This window comes from Rhinichthys klamathensis, unplaced genomic scaffold (assembly GCF_029890125.1).
Source record: "Rhinichthys klamathensis goyatoka isolate OS25496 unplaced genomic scaffold, OSU_Roscu_1.1 h1tg000123l_1, whole genome shotgun sequence".
Lineage (NCBI taxonomy): Eukaryota > Metazoa > Chordata > Actinopteri > Cypriniformes > Leuciscidae > Rhinichthys > Rhinichthys klamathensis.
This window is the reverse complement of record NW_026606660.1, coordinates 3,530,390-3,540,675: the sequence shown is the minus strand read 5'-3', so window position 1 is coordinate 3,540,675 and position 10,286 is coordinate 3,530,390. Positions and strand designations below refer to the sequence as shown.

Sequence of the window (10,286 nt, the reverse complement as noted above, 5' to 3'; positions counted from 1 at the left end):
CGCCCCGGCAGGAACCATTCGTCCAGGCGGCTGCGTGTAGGATCCTCAGGCGAGGCCCAGTCGAGACCGAGCTCGTCGACTGCACTGGAAAGGACGCGGATCAGCTCGGCGTCAATTCCAGCCCTGGAGTCGCTGCGCTGTTTAGATGGCAAAGGAGCTGGGTTTTCTACAGAGCCCATCCAATCCTCCGCGTCTGAAGCCGCCAATGACAATGAGACATTGTGCGGATCATCCTCAGATCCAACTCTTTGACAGCGGCGTCCGCGTGGGCCTTGCCCAATTTGAGCGCGCTGGATCAGTCAGTCCGCTGGCTCGCTCGCTGATCCGATGCTGGCTCCTCTTTTCTCGGCGAAGAAGACGAAGGCTTCGTTCGGCGAAGATCCGAAGATCGTCGCTGAAGGAGAAAAATCTGAATCCATGGCAAAATCGTGGCTCTGCGCTCAGCATGGCGGGCCTCGCATCAATTGGTTCGTGCAGTTACACCACTCTGCCATAGGTTTGTGCAGTTACCACTGTTACGACCCCTTGGCTCAAGGAGTAGCAACATTAATGGAGAGGCCATACAATGTAATCAAATTTGCTCAAATATGTATTTAATCAGGAAAACAAACATAACTACATTAAAGTAAAATATCAAATATAAAGATAAAAAAAAACCCAGCAACATCAAGCCTTGAACTGGAGAGGGTGAGAAAGTCAGCATGAGAATCAAACAGCGAGACCAGCAGAGACCAAGCCCCAAAGAACTATCGCAAAATGCAAATAAATATCAATCTGCTTGCTCTCTCTCTGCCGCTATTTCTCTCGGTCTCACTGTTGAAGTAACCATGGCAACGGAAAGCGTATCCTGCAAAGATGGCGGTGCCACCCCAGCATGCAAAGCAGCGTGACTTAGGTTCACATTCTCTATAAACGTATAAATAAGAGTCACGTGACAGCAGTCAAATAAAAGGTAGCTTCATTGTTGCTGTTTGCTTTAACATAAGCTGTAAAGACCTAACTGGAGCGTTAAAAGGCATTAATTAACATTGTGCACAATGTGCAGAACATTTAATGATGTCATCATGGGTCGTATTAGCTCATTTCACACGTTTTCCACATTGGGGTTCCTGAGGGAACAGGTGGTTTGTGAGTTTAAATGAATTGTATTATATTTATATATAAATTACATTATATATAAGTAATTTTAAAATAAAAACAATTAAAATTAAAATACTTACTAATATATATATATATATATATATATTTATTATTATATATATATATTTCATCTCTTTCTTTATGATTTACTATTTATCCGGTTACAAAAGGAAGTACGCGTGTTGCTGAGAGAGAGAAAGAAAGCAACTCGATCGCCTCCTGGAGGAGAAAGGAAGAATGACGAGGCTGAGCTGTGCTTTTCCTTTGCCGCACTAATAGCAGACAAAAGCCAGAGAGAAAGCAAAACGTACTGTAAGAATATAAATAAAATTTGAAAGGATAAAGGAAAAAGCCTTGTTGCAGTGAATTATCTTAGTAGTGAAGAAGAAGCAAAAGCTTACAGCACCTGGTATTCCCAGGCGGTCTCCCATCCAAGTACTAACCAGGCCCGACCCTGCTTAGCTTCCGAGATCGGACGAGATCGGGCGTGTTCAGGGTGGTATGGCCGTAAGCGAGAGTCATAGCCGATAAAGAGATATTTAAAGACGACACACCACAGCACAACTAAGAAAAAATAAAACCGTTGACTCGTCGCTTTTTCTTAAAAAAAAAGAAAAAGGCAAATAATTTGCTTGCTTTTTTATTTAATTATTTTTAATGTATAGTTTTAATACGAGCTCAAGATCAAACGCGTGCCGTGCAAATAATAAATTATTTTAAAATTATTAAATAAACAAACAAACAAACAAATGACATTGACTTTAATTAGACTGTAATATATATTCAGTCATGTCTGGCAACTAACATTCAATATCATTAGGATGCATAACAATTGCACAGTCCCTCACTGTGACTTTTTGCCTTTTTCTTTCTTTCTTTTTTTAAGAAAAAGGGACGAGTCAACGGTTTTATTTTTTTACTGTAATAAAAAAATGTGTTCTCATCGTCATGTGTAGGGGTGCTACTGCTGCTGGTGTCCTTCTTTAAATACCTCGCTATCGGCTGAGACTCTCGCTTACGGCCATACCACCCTGAACACGCCCGATCTCGTCCGATCTCGGAAGCTAAGCAGGGTCGGGCCTGGTTAGTACTTGGATGGGAGACCGCCTGGGAATACCAGGTGCTGTAAGCTTTTGCTTCATCTTCACTACTCAGATCATTCACTTCAATGAGGATTTTGCCTTTATCCTTTCTTACAGTTTGCTTTCTCTCTGGCTGTTGTCTGCTATTAGTGCGGCGAAGGAAAAGCACAGCTCAGCCTCGTCATTCTTCCTTTCTCCTCCAGGAGGCGATCGAGTTGCTTTCTTTCTCTCTCTCAGCAACACTTAGCGCTACACTTTCTTTTGGAACCGCTCCTCTCCTAAACTTCAACTAGACCAGAGCTTGCTAAACTCTTTTTTGTCAGCCGAACCCCTTACACTTAAATGATTTACACGAAGTAGGCCTACCACTTGCGCTTTAAGTTCATATTTATATATTTATGGATAGGGCTGCGTGAATAGTAGTAGTAATAGGCTATTCGTATTCTTATTATTTATATTATAACTAATTATGGTCCTAATAGTTATTTGATTTCAATCTGCAAGTCTTAATAAACTCGAAAACTTTGTCTAAAACTCTTCACTGTCAAGCTTTCAAATCTTCAAGCTTTGGCGAATGCTGGGTGAAATGCTATTACCTTCAACAGAAATGGGAGAAAAAAAAAAAGAAAAATAGCGTGAATATGTAAATAAAGTGAACCCAGTGCCAGGTCCGTTCCCTAAATGCATGTTAAACTCACTGCTCATACAGAGATGAAGTTGATGAGAAGCAGCATTTACTGTCAACCGAGGCGCTCTGACACTGTAAACAATATAAACTGCAGGTGTTTAACTCAGTTCTGCTCTTCACTCTGGGACACGAAGCGCAACAGACAATAAACTAACTGAATTAAATTACAGACTTTCATTTGATAATTGCAATAAGCTAGGCTATATATGATGAACAGATTTAAATTAAGCTTTTATACACATTTACAGTTTTTTTTACGATCGCTATGACAATTTTTTCAATACTTTTAACAATTTTACCCTAAATTCTTAACGCACCAACACACCTACAACACACAATTGGCAAAAAGGTTCATTTCATGCTCAAACTCCAACACTATCACATGTTCTCTTCAAACAGGAACATTAGTCAAATCACAATGTCATAAAAACACTAACATCAGATGGAATTACAGAAACGGCATTATTTTATTGTCAGGTCTGCCCTTATACAATAGACAGTATATTGTATTAATCATAGATTGTGTTTTGCACTGCAGATTCTTTTGAAGTCTCTCTACATATTTGTTTTGTTTGGATTTAGTAAATGTGTGCCTTTTGTTTCTTTTGCTGCAGAAATTCAACTCAGAGTAGCTTTATAGAATGTACGGTTTATGAAAAGACAGAGACAGAATTGCTGCAGTAAAGGCTTTATTTGCAACAGGACATTTCTGCAAGATAACAAAAAATATGCAATATAGCTGCCATTTACAGTATTACGTGAAACAGAAAAAGCCATCTTCTAATCTTCTCCATTTGGCCACATGTTCTCATCCACATCACACCTGATATATCTTCTCTGGCAAGGCATCTTGGGAAGAATCTTTTGGCATGCCTTATGCACCCCTGGCAGTGTTCAGCTGTGATGTCCTGGTATGCAGTATCCATTGCATCCAGGAAGGACATTTGGTCCTGTGGACGATGCTCAAAAACCTTCCATCGAGAAAACTCCTGAATGGGGTTGAGGAAAGGGGAGTAAGGGGCAAGGAAAAGGGATATCATCCTCTGATGGGCGTCAATGTCAGGAGTCAAGTTTGATTCCTCAGCTTGTTTCTCTCCTGCACGTGCGCTCTCGCACAACTGAGCTCATTCTCAATCTGCGTTGTGCCCTCGTTCATCTTCCCACACCTGTTTCCCATATGCCCTAATCTTATTTAGATCTTGTGCTCTTCAGATATATTCAGCACTTATACTGTGAAAATACAGTAGATAGATAGATAGATAGATAGATAGCCTAGATAGATAGATAACCCTGTTATATGGTTTGTACAATATTCTACTTATAACCCGTGTACATTCCAAAAAATGTCATCATGGACACACTGAGCTGCAGTTATATTCATATATTTGCACCTACTTATATGATGTCATGTGCTGAAGTAGTATTGTAGACTTGTTTTAGATGTAGATTTTGTGAGTTTCTATAGGATGAGCAAGGTGTTTTGTCTAGTAAAATATCTATAAAAAAAATATGAATATCTAATAAACACATTTAAATGATTCACTTCTGTTGAAATGAATATCACAATAAACATTTATAATACTCTAATATTGGTTTTCTCTGTTTCCTTGTGCGTGACTCTCTCCTTCTACATGCCACTGTTTGAGCTGCTGTAACACAATGCTCAATGTGGAAGAAGAGTCACGTGACAGCAGTAAAATAAAAGGTTCATATCTGATGATGCGGCTCGCATGGATCCCGTTAATCCTTCTGCACCGAAAGACGATCCGATGTTGATGATCCGGTTGAAAGAACTGGAAGTGGAATCAAACCAACAAGCAATACTCACAGTTTCTAATATTCTTAACACAGACAAACTCTCCTAACACACACACACACACACACACACACACACACACACACACACACACACACAACTCTGCGCTATGTAAAGACTCATGGGCGGATCTAATCCGTGGGGAATTTGCATATCATAATTAATAATTGGTAATTAATAATTATTCATACATGTTTGGATTAGATCAGTCTTACATGTTAATAAATCTCCCGATAAGGGAGGATCTGTCACTTTACCTGCATGCATGTGAATCCTTGAAATTAACCACAAGTTGATTGCAATTAATTACACGGACCACGTTTCACAAAACAGGTAAAATGAATTAGCTCAATTGTCAGGATAATATTTGTGGGATCCACAATATCATCTTACTTTATAGGATTTCAGGAAACGCAATTCTCTGGCCAGAAGAATTGGGTTTCCCGCCCTATAAACACAACACATACTCTTTAAGGTATTTTTAATTTTAGTAAGCTTGTAGCATAAAATCTTTTGCACTTAAGGGACTTGAAACTGAGCAAAGAGACAGCACATCAATCAAATGAATATATAATTAATTTAATAGAGGCATGACTACTTATGTATTTACTACGGTTACACGGGATATAGGTATTTACAAACACACAGACAACAATGAACAATACAATAAGACATCGATGAACGAGAAATGCGTAAAGTTTGGACAATGGATAACTTACACGCGTGAGCGAGTAAGAGAGAGAGAAAAGGGGATGGGGAGAGAGAGAACAGAGAACATTGGCAGAATTTCATTGGCAGGAAGACATTCACCTCTCCGATTACAACACAAAACATCATCTTAAAACTTCTTAGAAGCTCTATAAAGAGATTATACTTGCACAAGTTATGTTATGGTCTCTCTGTGTGTCGAGGCATTCCTGTACGGCCCTGTCTGGCCGCGTGAGCTGAGTCCTTTGTGTGTGAGGAAGCGTCACGTGGGCTGCTTGGCGCGCGTGTTGAACGGAGGTTTAAAGTCTTTGGTGTAACATTTCCAAAGGGAAATAGTTCGGCTAAGTTCGTTTCACTTCGTGGAAGTGAACTGAGTCGACTACGGAAAACAAAACTTTGACTAACACAAAGGAAATAAAGATCTCTACGGGGAAATCACGCGGAGTTAACGTTACATCTTTGCATGGCTGGTGAAGAAGCGTGTGTGTCTCTCGATCCGGCGCGTCACGTGGTCACGTGCGCGTGTTTCTCCTTCAAAGCGAGCGCGCGCTCGTTTAAAGGTCCCTTGTAGATGGATTTGCTGAAGAGATATGTCACGGGGTTTTCTTTTCAATCGTCGATTGGAATTAAACACAGAGACTTATCTACAACTGAAAAACACAAACTAAACTAGAAACAAATAAAAGAAAGGCGAAGAGCTCGCCCGGAGGCGAGACGTTACATTATAACACGAGGACAAGGGAGGAAGAGAGAGAACGAAGGGGAGAAGCGTCATTTATCACTTTTGGAGAAATCCAGCCTCTTCCTGTTGGCTTGGCCAATTAGAGGGTTGGAAGTTTACAGGCGGGACTTTGGGTTTTATTGCTCTTTGTCTCCAGAGAGAGACATTTGAAACCCTAATTTCGTCGGTTGTTTAAGAGAAGAATCTTCACAATTCTTATAATACTAATGTGTCACAAAGTTTAGCAACATGTAATGTCAATTAACAAATGGGGAACGAAGATTGGAGTTTATCGAGACCAAACTTGCCACAAATGGATTTGGTTAAACCTTAGTTGGCAAAGTTTGAAACGTTATCCCATTAGAGTTGTCGAGAAACATAGACCAAACCACAGAAAGGCAATTCATGAAATAGGGAACTCAGATACATTGTTCATGCAATTCTCAAGTGGATATATAATAATAATATATATATATATATATATATGAATACAGGATTCATTTCTCCTCCTTGGTTAGAATTCAGAGAGAGCCACAGTTCTGTGAACATTCAATGTGACATGGGCAAATGGACACACATAAAAACACATCTAATATATCTGGTTAAATGTCTTTTTTAAAAAGAGAAGTTTCCTTCTCTTGAACATCAAATTCCAAATCAGTCATAAAAGTGTCTCGTAGCTGGAAACCACGCTCTGTCCTGAGCAGGCTTCACTTGTGGGGGATGTGTGTGTGTGTGTGGGTGTGGGTGTGTGTGTGTGTGTAAATTTACATTCCAGGCTTTTTGGGTCTTTAGCAGGATGTATTTAGTCCTTTCAGATTCACCCTCGCCCAGTCCTTACAACTATACAATAGTTTTTCTCAATAGCTAAAACACATTTCTTAAAACCATCACTCACTTTCTCAAAACCTTAAACACAAAACCAAATGTTCAAGCCACATTCAGAGAACATCTGACTCTTCTGGCAAAATCAAACAATTGCCTCAAAACCATTTTATCTGCTCAAAATCAAACAATGCTTTCAGATCATAAACTTGAGTCAATATTAACCCTCTGGGGTCCAAGGTGTTTTTGGGGTCCTTGAGATGTTTTGACATACTCTGACATTTGTGCTTTTTTCAGTTGCTTATAAACATATTACTGGCAAATGTGTAATTACACTCTATTTAGCACACACAGGGCTACCATAATGTGTTATCAACATGTATGTACATTTTTGTATTTTTGAGAGAATATTGTTTATGCGTGGTTATTGAAAAAACTAAAACTTAAAGTTGCTGAAATAAGGCCACAAAACACATACTAAATATCTGTCCACAAGACTTTTGACTAATGGATGTTGTCGCCTAGAGTTTTTTCTTCAAAATGATCTGAAAATCATCCTGCCTTATCATTCACATAAAACAATAGATTGGTTTAAATTTAAAAATGACACTTTTTGTTTGGAAAGGCAATATGCGCAGGGGTGTGACCTGCTGTGATTCACACCTGAGAAGACAATGGGCCCGCATAATGAGCGCATAATGGGGCTGCATACTAATGACCCTTTCATTCAGGTGTGTCACTGAGCCACAAGAATGCAATGACAATATATATATATATATATATATATATATATGCCTATATAATACAAAATTGGTTCACAGTTCCAATTATTTATTTATTTTTCAAATTGTGCTTGCAAATTGTATAATATCAAATGTAAAAAATTCTAGTAATTGTGCAGTTAATTATCATACTGTTTTTACAGAAAGTTTGGGAATGTATCCCAAATGTGTCACTAATAAAACACAATACAAATAATTTAAAGAGGAGGCTTATATTGAGCTTTTAAGATTTACCTAAGATTTATTTATATGTAGCCTACATATATTTTTGCTATTTTAATAAAAAGGTTACAATTACAACAACAATTAAAATTTTAACTATATTTCAAATGTAATATTTCTTTGTATTATATACTAAAGTATACATTTTATCATACATATTTCACAGTTGCGGATTAATTAGTTTGAATATAGCTTACAATCGAACAAACAATAACAATAACATCTTAGCAAACAAGCTTTGATGTGGCAGTATTTTACAGTAAAAACGACATCTTGTCTTTCATATGTAACATATCGTTTTTATGATTAGGACATATAAATGTTAATTTGCAGTTTAATACGTTGCTTATACAAAAATATTTTATTTCAACATATTTCAGTCGATTTTTACTCATCTCAGTATTGGAATATAATTAGGTAAAAGCTGTTCATTCATTCACACACAAAAACGCGATTCAAACAGTCTTTTTGTTTACAGACACTATTCCATATCGCGATTAGCACAAAGCACTTGAAAATAAAGAATGTACCTATTCCTCGGCTGGATCCGTTGCTCCTCCAAATGAAACTACCTGTAGCCTACTTCTGAGGTAAGTTTTTCCAGGATTATTATTAAGATAGTACTATTATTCCTCACAGCATCGTAATATGAGTCTCTTTCGGTGGTTATCCAGCTGATTTGGGCGTGGATCGCCTCAGAGCATTTGTGTTTGAATAGAGCGCGCGCTCCGTGGGCGTGGTCAAATTAACTTTAATTAGCTGAGACGAGAACGACTATCATCTCTCTCTTTTCGTACAGATTACATAAAATGAGAAAAATTTTTTTATATATAAATTACTTCATTTAAAAGAAGATAATTCAGGCTTCATGCCTGTGTGCCTGTATACCTGTTTGACTGAGTATTTGCAGAGTTACAGATGATTTTTCGGACGCGTTTCAGAATGGACTTCACTGACAGAGAGAACGCAGAACGCGCATCATGTTTATTTTTCTTTATTAGGCGAAAAGCACAACACTTTGTTTTTATTATGAGGTTCCACAAAAAAAATACAAACTTAACAGGATCGAATGATGTACAACACTTATATGTAAGATCAAAATTAACAGAGTAATTTGAGTCTCTTTTGCACTGATAAGGAAAAAAGTGAGCTGGTATCGCCGGCGAGACCGCCGACCCCAGAGAGTTAAACACTACAGATCATTCATTAGACACAAAAAATGGAGAACACAGAATCCAAAGCATGCAGTAACAGAAAAAAGTATAGTGTAACAAAGTAAACACATTTTGCAATTACGTTAAAAAAAAAGTTTAATGAAAACTTACATTCGTATGTATACTGTATCCACTGCAAGTATAGTATTGTACTGAATAAATATGGTAGAGAGAGTTATAAGGGTACAATATGTCACTTTGAGTGATTTATTGCCCAATAAAATGGTTCCCACGCTCAAGCCACGCCCCTTTCTACCCCACCCACCCACTTCCGGTTTGAACACCTGGACCGTGGGAGTTTTTCCCCACACTCACCCCTCCCTCACCCCTCCGGCCACCCCTCCCCTTAGGGTTGTGAGGATTTGAAGTGTGTCAGAGAAAGTTTTATGATTTAAAAAATGTAAAACGTTAAAAAATGTTGAAAAACATTCAAACAATGTGTTTTCAAAGCTTTTTTTATTATTTTTTATTATTTATTTTTTAAGAATGTTGACCGTAAGATTGACGAGGTAAGTTCAGTGTTTTATCAAAGTCCGTTGTACATTCAAAACCAGTTTTAAAACAGTGTATAAATGTTAAAAGTATAAATTGTATTTCTTATAAGTGTTAGTGTTAAAATGTCATCAGACAAATAATCGTTTGTGCAAAACGTTGAAAGAGGAAGATAAGTTTAACCAGTTTTGTGTTTAAACATGTGTGAAAGAGCGCAGAGTGTAATCTCCGGGATGCACGATAAAAAACACATCTGATCGTTCAGGAGGTCTGACAGCAATGATGACAGCAAAGTCTGCACACCACCCCACACCCTGACTCCTCCCACGGCACACCCACAAGTGACGTGTGTGGGAAAGCAGCGCACAGGGAGGACCCAAGCGTCATACACAAACCACACCCCCACGGTGTGATGTCACATGAGATTTAAAAAACGAGCGCGAGCTCAGAGCGTAATACTTGTGATTTTTTTATTCAAGTAGAAAACTATGGCCACTGCAGCCCCCAAGACTCCTGAAAGAAGCATTGATGAGGTTATGGAGGATCTGACTTTGGCACCGCGGAAAAAACACGGTCCTTCATTAACGAGGTTTCTC

The 10,286-nt window shown here is 38.4% G+C and overlaps 2 non-coding genes across 2 annotated transcripts; one reads left to right on the top strand and one right to left on the bottom strand.

Moving 5' to 3' along the window:
* Positions 1-1,534: 1,534 nt before the first annotated feature.
* LOC130089068 (5S ribosomal RNA) lies at positions 1,535-1,653 on the bottom strand. The gene has a single exon (XR_008807536.1). It is a non-coding gene; the product is annotated as a 5S ribosomal RNA (ribosomal RNA).
* A 500-nt stretch (positions 1,654-2,153) lies between these two features.
* LOC130089061 (5S ribosomal RNA) lies at positions 2,154-2,272 on the top strand. The gene has a single exon (XR_008807529.1). It is a non-coding gene; the product is annotated as a 5S ribosomal RNA (ribosomal RNA).
* The last annotated feature ends 8,014 nt before the right edge of the window (positions 2,273-10,286 follow it).